Genomic DNA, 10,088 nt, shown 5'->3' on the forward strand with positions numbered 1-10,088 from the left:
TATTCCGAACACATCCATGAAGTATAACGTAGCACTTTAGAACCTGCAGTACTTCTAGGCTGATACAGGTACACTTCTATCTTACAGCAGGTCCGATTCTACTTGTTTCCCATGGCATGTTTGGCTCGTAGAGACTAAGGAGCACAAATTCTGCGTGTAGAACATTTACTAGCCATAGAATTGTCTCATTTTACATAGACCCGTTAGTGTGCAGCGACATTCTTAAATGATTTTCTAGTAGACTTAAGGTATGGAGATCCAAGTTACGGAAAGATCCTTTATCTGGTAAACGCCAGTCCCTGAGCATTGTGGATAACAGGTCCCATACCTGTACATAAGTCTATAATTAGTGACGGGTGAGTTTGTCCTGTTTTGGTTCGCCAAAAAATTTCCAGCGAAACGGGCGTCAAAATAGACGCAGTCGACAATTCCGATGCTGGCGGCAATTTGACACGCATTAGTCAATGGGCGTGCGTTTGTCGTCGGCATCAAAAAAAAACTTTGACGCCAAAGAATTTTCACAGCAAATTCGCGAATTTATTCGCTTGTGACGAACCACGGAAATTCACCAAAATTTTGCGCCTGGTGAATAAATTTGCCCATCACTATCTATAATGAATTATGGGATGAGAAGTGAATTCCCAGGCTTAGTTCACCTTTCAACTAACTTTTAGTATGATGTAGATATTGATATCCTGAGACAATTTGCAAATGGTCTTTATTTTTTTTTTCAGATCAGCTACGTTTTGCCCCAGCCTTTAGCTTTTTGTTCAGCGGCTCTCCTGTTTGGATATTCAGCAGCTATCTAGTTGCTAGGGTCATATTTACCCTAGCAACCAGGCAGTGGTTTGCATGAGAGACTGGTGTAAGGATAGGAATGGGACTAAATTGGAAGATAATACAAATGAATAAAATTATAGCACTAAAGGTGGCCATAGACGCAAAGATCCGCTCGTTTGGCGACATCACCAAACGAGCGGATCTTTCCCCGATATGCCATTAACGAGCATGGCTATAACGTGGGTAATCTGATTGTTCGGCCGTATGGCCAAACGATCCGATTACGATGTGCAATGGGCTCCGGCGGGATTGGTCGGATCAAAATTCAAACCTGACCGTTCGACCGATCTCCGCCGGACGAAAGCTGTCCACACTCTTCACACACAATCCGAAAATCGTACGAATCCTCGATTCGTACGATAGGATCTGTGTGTCTATGGCCAGCTTAAGGAGTAATCGTTTTTAGGCTGCCCCTTATCTGAAAACTGGAGAGAGGCAGAAGAGAAAGGCAAATAATTAAAATCAATCTGTCAAAAAAAATTGAAGACCAATTGAAAGGTTGCCAAGAATAGGACATTCTAAAGCATACTAAAAGTTAATGTAAAGGCGAACCACCCCTTTAATGGGGGGTCTGATCCAAAATAAGAAGAGGTTTGGGACATGCATTGTAGCAAAGCTATAGATATAGAGTGGTGGTGCACTCAGATGCTGCATTTATATGGGGCATTTAGGGTACAGAGCTGGTTGTTGGCTATTGCTGGTGGTGCAGATTAACTCTTGATAGAAAATGAGCAATTGCACAACTTCTCTTTAAGGAATTCCTTTGTATTGCAATCTTTGTACATATAAAAGCTTTATGGGAGGCGTATCTCCGCAGGAGGCCAGTACATTGCCTAACGGTGCTCCATCTGTATTTACTGCTGTATTTATCATGGCCAGTTAGCACCCCTATTAGTCCTGTCATTTGTCTCCATTCCATTAATGCCCAGCCATCGCAGGAAACGACTGTCCAATGAAAGGGGAGATTCTTTTTAATGAATAAATCAGAGCCTCCTTTTTTGACACACAAACTGTAGATTTTAGCAGCCCTGGTCCAAAGGATTTTGATTGCTTTTATTTTGAACAGTATAAAAGGGATACTAAAAACAACCTAAAATCCACAATCACTTTTTTTTATTTCTTTTCTTTCTTTTGGGTATGTCACTAGGATGGCATCCCGTGTGAACAGTGCAAATGGTTATTTCATTGGCTTCCTAGCCTCTCTAACAGCCTATGGGATAATAATGTACATCAGTATCTTCATATGAAATTTTTATATGCAATGGAAATAAAAGCATGGGTTGGTTCTGCTTACACGTGTGTGATGTGTTCTTTGTTACTGTCTCCAGTTGAATTCTCATGACTTACACATGGTGCCCAGTTGTGTTGGTGCATTAGCGTTAGTCAGTATGAAACACACTTAGGGGGTTATTTATCTCAATATTTTCTGAAAAAAACTCCAACCAAATCCACACAGGTTTTTTGGGCTTATTTATTAATACATTTTCCCAGAAAATTTTGTTTGCGGCAAAAAATCGTGAAAAATCTGATTTTCTGGATTTTTCAGGATTTTTCATCTGATTTTCATGATTTTTCTGATTTTTTCACCCGAAAATTCAAAATTTTGCCCGAAAACTCTGAAAACTTTGGGGTATTTGCTAGGAATGTACCAAATACACTATTTTGGGTTCGGCCGAACCCCCGAATACTTTGCAAGGGTTCGGCTGAATACCAAACCAAATCCGAATCCTAATTTGCATATGAAAATTAGGGGTGGAAAGGGGAAGACATTTTTTACTTCCTTGTTTTGTGAGAAAAAGTCACACGATTTCCCTCCGCACCCCTAATTTGCATATGCAAATTATCATTCGGTTCGGCCGGGCAGAAGGATTCGGCTGAATCCGAATCCTGCTGAAAAAGGCAGAATCTTGGCCGAATCCCGAACAGAATCCTGGATTCACTGCATCCCTAGTATTGGCAAAAACCCAGCGCACATGAAAAAATCATTGGGACTTCTCCCATTGACTTACAGTACTGTATATGCAATCTCGACAGGTCTGAGATGTCGGATTTTCAGATTTGGACTGTTCCCATTCTCTGGGTTTAATAAATTCCAAATGACTCGGGCAGCTGGGAAAGTGACAATATGTCTAGCCCCATGCCAGATTTCAAAATTAAATATAAAAAAATCGGTTTGCTCTTTTGAGAATTGGATTACAGTGCAGAAGTCTGCTGGAGCAGCACTATTAACTGATGCGTTTTGAAAAAAAACATGTTTTCCCTTGACAGAATCCCCTTAACTCTATTACTCTTTTACTGTAGCTATGTCCATTTTCCTGGGTCTATATTAGTTAAAAGGGTTCTCCACTAGGTGGCAGTAGTTTAAAGTATAAAGGGGTTTAGCCCCATGTGCTCAAGGTCTTTCCTGGGACCTTGCCTCACTGGAGGTATTACAGGTTCAGGTCTACCGGTGGAACAGCCAGATAGATTTATTTAGTGATAGTGAGAATGGTAATAGTCACTCTAGGAGTGAGAGCCAGCACAGGGTAGCTAGTGAGCAGATGTGGCTCCAACAAGTAGAAGTAGTGGAGTTAGGACCCTGTGGTGTGTAAACCATTAGAGTAGGGACTACAGTGGGTGAGCTGAGGACCAAATAAGGTGCCAAGATACAAGACCCCAGGCTGAGAAACCCAAGTCTTAGTGTTCATCAGGATATTGGCTAGTGAGAGTGGTAATTATCTTTTGAGTCTGTTATTGCTGCTGCTCTGACAAAATTATCTATTAGCTCACCTGGAGCACCTTGTATTCCCCAGGAGGGATTATTGCTGTCTATTACTGTCCTGTCAAATAAACAAGTTACAGTTTACTGCAAGGAAACTTGTTGGACTGAATCTCTTGCTGCACTGGACTACACCAGGTACCGGGAGTTGCACAGATGGGGTCTGGGCACAAGTCAAGCAGTTTCAGTCTGGTCACAAATCCACAGCAAAAGCACACTTAAGGGTGGGCTACATATATGTTTGACAAATAGGTTATCCAGATATTGCTGTGAGTCCCTGTAAGTTATTTCACTAATTAAACATCCTTTAATTTTTAAGCTTGAGTAGTTCATATGCTGGCACATGCCCTATCTCCTTCCCTTATAATCTCTCCTGACCTGACTCTTTTTAAATGAGTGAGAGTCATATCTTGCCTTCATCTACCCCAGCCCCAGCTAATGTCCACATTTAGTATGGATCTTCCATTTCTTGTACAATTGAACATGAACTTCATAACCCCACCCCCACCCCTAAACATTTTATTGGCAAGTTCACCTTTCCATTCATGTTTAGGATGTTCTAGATAAATCAGTGGTCATCATTCTTTATTTGTATTTTGGTCTTCATTTTTAAATAGTTTTTCAGTTATTTAGCTTTATGTATTACAGCTCTCCAGTTTGGTGTTTCAGCAACTTTCTGGTAGCTACAGTCCAAATTACCTTAGCAACCAGGCAGTGGTTTGAATGAGAGGACTGGATTATGAATACAAGAGGGTCTGCACAAAAAGATAAGTAATATAAAGTAACAATAAACTTATAGCATCACAGAACATTAGTTTTGGCTGTCTGGGTCAGTGACCCCCATTTGTAAACTGGAAACGGGCAGAAGAGTAAGGTCAATAATGCAAAATCTTTTAAAAAAAAAAAATAATTAAACCTAATTGCAAACTTTGCTAGGAATTGGCTATTCTAAATCATGCTAAACATTAACTTAAAGGAGAAGGAAATCTACCAAAGCAGTTTATTGGCAATATAATAACCACAATAGTGCAGCCTATAAGACTATATGTATTCTGCAGAGAGTTTTACCATACCTGAGTAAACAGCTCTAGTAACTCTCTGTTTGTTTAGGATAGCGGCTGCCATATTAGCTTGGTGTGACATCACTTCCTGCCTGAGTCTCTCCCTGCTCATTCATAGCTCTGGGCTCAGATTACAGCTGGAAGGGGGGGAGGGAGGGAGATAGGAGCAAACTGCCCTGGAGGTTTAAGATGAAAACAGGAAGTCTGATACAGAAGCCCATGAGTACACAATAGAAGGGAAGAAATGTTGTGTTTCTTATGACAGAGGACTCAGGAGCAGCATTACTTTGAGGGTTTACTGGTGTATTTATATAGACCTTTCTGATAAAGCTTACTTAGTTTTAGCCTTTCTTCTTCTTTAAAGGCAAAGCACCCCTTTAAACTTCATATCTGGGTGTCACGGTTGCTGTCCCAGCAAAAAAAAAAACAAACTAAAAGCAATGATTTTGGCAGCTGTTTTAACCTTATTTTTAGGGATGAACGACCCCTTTAAAGGAGAATTTTAAAATAAGAAATGCAGTATTTGGAAGACAAAACTCAATTTCTACCGAAACTGTGTTATTTTTGCAAGCCTTGACATCTCTGTCTCCTTTTGGTTGCTAAGGTGGTTGCTACGGTGCTGACATTGGAAGTGTTCGCTGTCGCTTTTCAGCAGGGACAGACATTAGTAAATGACAGCCAACGCTTCTATGCCAAAAAGAAAAATGAATATAAGAATTTATACTGCAAACACGATTTGTTTGTTAATGAGGGACTTTCTGTCTCAAGGTGAACATGGTATTTACACATTTGTACAGGGAAAGATTCAGCCCAGCCCCCACGTCAGACCCACAGACGGCTGAATTTTACCCTTCCTGACCCAAAAATTCCAACAGTTTTCTGAAAACAATGCTGATTGTTTGGTGATCATAACTATATATAGACTTCCTTGCAAATCCATTCTCACACCTTACTAATGAATCTTCCCTTGTTAGTAATGAATTCCAAGTTTGACAAACTGCTTCTTCATGAAGACTAATTGCAAGGAGGAATACCTTCTTCTTGAATACAAAATGGCAACGAATAATCATCTGCTAATTACATTCCACTGGAGAGCCTTCCCCGGACACACTCTTAAACCATAAGGGCTCTTACTCGCGCGTTTTTACCTGCGCTCCCCTGCATTCCGTTTTTCGGCGTTCAGCCGCAGGGGAGCGCAGGAATAGACGCATTTAATTTTTTTCAAATGGGGCTGTACTCACACAGGCGCATGTAGGCGCCGAACGCAGGAAAAATGCAGCATGTTGTGTCTCAACCTGCGTTCAGCGCCTACATGAGCCTGTGTGAGTACAGCCCCATTTGAAAAAATGAAATGCGTCTATTCCTGCGCTCCCCTGCGGCTGAACGCCGAAAAACGGAACGCAGGGGAGCGCAGGTAAAAACGCGCGTGAGTAAGAGCCCTAACACACACAACTCATTGTCATTAGCAGCATGTTTCATTCTTCACAAGAATCTAAAGCCAATTTGGCACAATAAGGGGCAGATTTATCAAGGGTCGAAGTGAATTCGAGGGAGTTTTTCGAAGTAAAAAAATTCGAAATTCGAAGTAATTTTTTGGATACTTCGACCATCAAATAGGATACTACGACTTCGAATTCAATTTGAAGTAGAAATAGTTCAAATATTCAAATATTCATTAATCGTAGTACTGTCTCTTTAAAAAAAACTTCGACATCAATACTTCGCCAAATTAAACCTGCTGAAGTGCTATGTTAGCCTATGGGGACCTTCTACAGCATTTTTCTAAGTTTTTGAAGTCGAAGTAAAAATCGTTCGATTGCATGATAAAATCGTTCGAATCGTTTGATTCAAAGGATTTAATTGTTCGATCGTTCGATTTTACTTTGATCGTTCGATGGCCAAATTCGGTGAAAAATCCTTTGACTTCGATATTCGAAGTCGAAGTATTTTAATTCGATGCTCGAATTTCGAAGTATTTTTTACTTTGAAATTCGACCCTTGATAAATCTGCCTCTTAGTGGTTATTCATAATTATCTGCAGAAAAATACAGCATACTGACCCTTAGAAGGACTATCATTTAGGGACCTGTTTATTTTAATTCCAGATCCTGTATTTTCCAGTAAATTCCCACCATTCAAGAAAAAAAATGCAACCTTCAAATATTTTTTCATTTTCCGGTCTGAAATTTTCAAGATTTATCAATAAAAAAAAATCTGTAAATGGGATTGGATCAATGTGATTTTTGTTGCAATTGATTTTTTTTTCTAGTTTTTCTCTAGGGTTAAAAAAAACTATTTTCACCTGGTACAGTTTAGGAGAGAAAATTGCATTTCTTATTGGGTTATTGAATCTAGGCTAGAATTTCACCATGCATTTTTTTTTTTTTTTTTTACGCTGAAAATCATTTTTGTGTTAAAAAGATTGCAGGAAATACACCAATGGTGTTTTAGCGTTTCTGCACGTGTTTTGCTTCGCTTGAGATAAGTAGAGTTTTGTTTCCACTGGACAAAATGCTGTAATTATTTAGCATTTCTCCATGTGTTTTACCTTGAGAAAACACAGATTTTGCTGCGGTTCCATGAATTTTTTGGTGAAGCGAAACCACCCAGCAGGGCCGGCCTTAGGCCTATTGGACCAATTGGGCCCAATTGGGCCCCGCGCCTCTGGGGGCCCCGCACCAGAGGGCAGCACAGGTAATATTTCCCCCAGCACATTTCCTAAATACTTGGTGTGTCGGGAGCCAGCAAAACTTTGTCTAGGTTCTTTCTGGCCTGGTTCTTGTGCTCCGGTTCCCATTCTTGCCTGATTACTGATTGATCCCCTGGTTCCCTAGAGTATAAATTCCATACCTGTACACCACATACATAAAGGAATGAATGTGTCAGCTGGAATTCACATAGAATAACTGCAGCTCTTTCTTCTTTAGCTCTAGGGTAGGGCCATAGCTGCTCTTTTCGAACTTATCTACAAATGTCCAATACAACATGCCTTATATCATTGTACCCAGTGAGGGTTCAGCTCATGATAGAAAAGCTTACTGACCATTAGGGTCAAACTGGGTCAGCGAGACACTGGGAAAATCCTGGTGGGCTCCACCGACCCAGACTGGCCAGAAAGTTTACACTCCACACCATGAGTTCTGAGGGGTTGCAGCTGGCATAGGAGCCTAGGGAGGTGGAGTGGGTTGCAGCTGGGGTGGGAGTCCCTGATACAGTAGCCCCAGTTGGCCCTGGACACCCCAGTCCGATGCTGCAGACCCTACATGCATAGAGAATGCACCAGGGGTGGCCCTGAGAGATGTGGGTATATCTAGACCTGTAAAATATATAGAAAACAACACACCAGCACAGCATAGAAACTCAACTGCGTTAAAGTCCTGCTCAAGGTTTCAACCCCCCATACTGAGCAGCCGACATCCTTTTGGAAGAGTCACGGGTGTGCCCATGGTCCTTTATATATTGTACACGTAGACCTGGCTGAAGTTCCAGCTATGGCCTATTTTGATCAGTGATGATTTTTGGAAGGTTATCAGATAGAGGGGGGGGGGCTCACAATGGCTCCTGTTTTGTGAATGACTCCACTGTTCTTGCACAGTGCTACAAAATACCCTATTGTTCTAGTGATTCCTATTATCTCTCATTTCAGTCTCTTTATCAGGTTGCTGGAGCTGCTTGGCACGTACAGTAGTTGATGGTTCTCCATTATATTCCAAATAGTGTAGGCTTAGATCTCATGAATTATAGACACCTTCCTTTGCAATCCTCTGCTAAATGTTCTTGTGAAATGGAACTGTCAAGTATTAACATCCATTACATCTTTTTCATCTCCGTAAGATATTTATAAAATGTCCGTTTCTTTTTATAGCACGCTGATGAAAACCCTCTTCACATAATGATTTCTGAGCTGGAACAATAAATAGTATCCAGGTGGTCTTATCCTAACTGATATATATATCTGTGCATTTATACAGTATATATATATATTTCTACATGAATGTGCAAGTAAAATTCCTTTTCTACAGGGGAAATTTCAGAAGAATGCAAATGAAACAATTCTTTCTAAATATATCAACTTTAGCACTTGTTCCTAGGGCATCAGCAGATGATAATGACCACACCATCTCTTTATTGCTGTGGCTGTAAATACAAGTATGGGATCCATTACCCGGAAACTGATTATCTAGAAAGCTCCAAATTATAAAAAAAATTATTTCCCATAGACTCCATTATAATCAAATAATTAAACATTTTAAATACTAAAACAGTACTTGTAATCCTTATTGGAAGCAAAACAAGCCTATTGGGTTTAATTATGTTTAAATTATTTTTAGTGGACTTAAAGGAGAAGGAAAGGTTAAAACTAAGTAAGCCTTATCAGAAAGGTCCATCTTAATATACCAGTAAACCCCCAAAGTAGTGCTGCTCTGAGTCCCCTGTCAAAAGAAACACAGCATTTCTTTCCTTCTATTGTGTACACATGGGCTTCTGCCTTCGGCTTAAACCTCATGTCCTGGGCAAGAGCATGCTCAGTTTGCTCCTCTTTTCCCACCCCCTCCCTTCTCTACTGTAATCTGAGCCCAGAGCAGGGAGAGACTCTCACTCAGGCAGGAAGTGATGTCACACCATGTTAATACTGCAGCTCCTATCCTAAAAAAACAGAGAGTTTATAGAGCTTTTTACTCAGGTATGGTAAAACATTCTACAGAATAAATATAGCATTCTAGCTTGCACTATTGCAGCTAATCTATTGGCAATAAAATGCCTCCATAGCTTTCCTTCTCCTTTAAGGTATGAAGATCCAAATTACAGAAAGACCCCGTATTTGGAAAACCCCAGGTCCCAAGCATTCTGCATAACAGGTCTCGTACCTGTAGTTATAAGGGTCATTTATAGGCGCAGTGTGCAAAGTGCAAAATATGGGATGAATTGGCACAAACTAGAGGACAGATACAGATACAAAGCCACATTAGAGCCTTTTCCTTAACCCCTGCCAGGGTCGGACTGGACCATTGGGGGCCCACCGGGACTGCAACCAAATGAGCACTCCTGCCAGTCACCGGTGGTCCCCCCTCCCGACTTTTAAAGTATGTCCCCCATGCCAATAGCGGCATGCATAAGCGAAAATTGGTGCAGCGATAATCAGATAAGCAGGTCTGAGCCAGCGGGGGCCCATGAGGGCCTGGGTCCACCGGGTTTTTTCCCAGTGTCCCGCCGGCCCAGTCTAACAATGCCCCCTGCCATAAAGCAAGGACCAAGCACCCTCTGATGCTTGCACAATGTAATAAAATCTGCAGCGCACCGGACATAGTAATCCACAGCAATCAAACAGCAGGGTTAATTTGCTGACCTTTGGCTCTTATGAATTACTAGGCCTGTTCAAATTTGTATGAGTTTTTCCACATTATCTATGCAGCTTATAAAAAAACTTT

Source organism: Xenopus laevis, chromosome 1S (assembly GCF_017654675.1).
Source record: "Xenopus laevis strain J_2021 chromosome 1S, Xenopus_laevis_v10.1, whole genome shotgun sequence".
NCBI classification, from domain to species: domain Eukaryota; kingdom Metazoa; phylum Chordata; class Amphibia; order Anura; family Pipidae; genus Xenopus; species Xenopus laevis.